Source organism: Anthonomus grandis, chromosome 9, assembly GCF_022605725.1.
Source record: "Anthonomus grandis grandis chromosome 9, icAntGran1.3, whole genome shotgun sequence".
Taxonomy (NCBI): Eukaryota; Metazoa; Arthropoda; class Insecta; order Coleoptera; family Curculionidae; genus Anthonomus; species Anthonomus grandis.
In genome coordinates, this window is record NC_065554.1 from 6,705,989 (window position 1) to 6,707,631 (window position 1,643).

The following is a 1,643-nucleotide window of genomic DNA, read 5'->3' on the forward strand; positions in this document are numbered from 1 at the left end:
TAGGCTATAAAAGATATAAAACTAGAATTTTTTCCCTGGTTTTATTACAGGATTTTATGTTTTTTTTGTTGTTTTGGCAGAAAAAATGCATAATACCTATGTACCTATCTATATATAGTTTGATATCTATGTATAAAGTTAATTTTGTCTTTCTTTAAAATTTGTTCCATATTTTTTTTTTGTTTTACCTTATTGTAACTTACAATAATATATATAGTAATTGGCACCACATATTAATTTATTACTGTAATTTTTTTCTGCTTTTTGATTAAATATCAAATACTTATTATAGATTGCCCAATGATTATGCCCAAAGGCAACAATGGGTTTCATTAATGGAAATCAACACATTTAAAAAGAACATATTTGTTTGTTCAGATCACAACCTTAGAAGTGATATAAGGGAGATAATATTATCAGTAGCCAGACTTTATTAAAAAAATCAGCTCTACCTCAAAGGTAATTTTTTTAAATATATTTTTCTAGTATATTTATAGGTATGAGTATATTTTACCTTAGAATTATTGATAAAGGTTTGCATGCTTTTATTTACTACATTATGTAAGCTAAAAAAACAACCTTTTAAAACTTGTGCTTGGGCTATGTTGTAAAACATACAGCTTCTTCACAAAAAGTATTAGTGTTACTCATATAAGATTTATTTATACCTAATACTTATTAAATTAGATATGTGTGTAAAACTATTTTTTTACTAGGATTTCTGATGCACTGGTTAAAAACACAGCAGCCAATAATTCAGTTAATTTACCAAGTGATTTACCCTTCAAAGCTACAGGGGTAGCTTTCCTGAAGAGTGCAAAAACTTCTTTAGCTTTCAAAATGGTATATAGTACAAACAGTGAAGCTAATATAGACACGTATGGATAATTAAAATAGATTAATATTCTTGATACACCAAATTTTGTATAATTACAGATCTGATCATTCATCATCAACAATAACTGCATCTGAGAATTATAGTTCTACAGTAACCGTGGAGTCTAGGTCAACAATTACTATTTCTCATCCAAGCCGTTTTTGTTTAACTGCTACACATTCCCTGACTCTGCCAAGGAAAAGGTAAAAATACACTCAAAATAGACTACTAGTTTTATGCCATGTATCATCCTATTCTATATATCTTATTTAAAAGTGATATGGTATTTTATTGTATTATATTTGTTTAATTAAATGCAATTAATCAAATGTATGACATTACAAAGATTCTCTATAATAACATACATTTTATTGATCAATTGGATTATCATAATACATTTTTTTAATTTTTTCTTTTTAATTTTGGTAAAACTATATTTTTATGTATATTATTCTAGGGTAAAATCAAAATGATATCCTGAGGACCTGAGCACTGATGATTCCACCGTTTCAAGAGCTTAATCACTTGTCACCAGATTATGGAAAAAAAATAAAGAACAAAAAATTAAAATTCGAAGATTGCTACAAGCAAATTTGCGCCAAAGAAATTAAATTAGATGTCTCAAGTCATTATTAAAATACTTACATGAAATAATAACATGATTTTATGGAAAAGCACAACATACTACATATTTTATTTGACTTGTAAAAGCACTTGTTTGTATATTACTACTAATAAACTCTCTAATCTAATCTATTGTACATAG

General features: G+C 26.5%; 1 long non-coding RNA gene across 2 annotated transcripts; it reads left to right on the forward strand.

Moving 5' to 3' along the window:
- Window positions 1-386: 386 nt before the first annotated feature.
- Window positions 387-1,365, forward strand: LOC126740327 (uncharacterized). 2 transcript variants are annotated; one of them, XR_007661866.1, is made up of 4 exons: window positions 387-459; window positions 717-878; window positions 937-1,080; window positions 1,335-1,365. It is a non-coding gene; the product is annotated as an uncharacterized LOC126740327 (long non-coding RNA). The 2 variants fall into 2 exon arrangements; XR_007661865.1 differs by lacking the exon at window positions 387-459 and having other exon boundaries at window positions 469-878.
- Window positions 1,366-1,643: the final 278 nt, after the last annotated feature.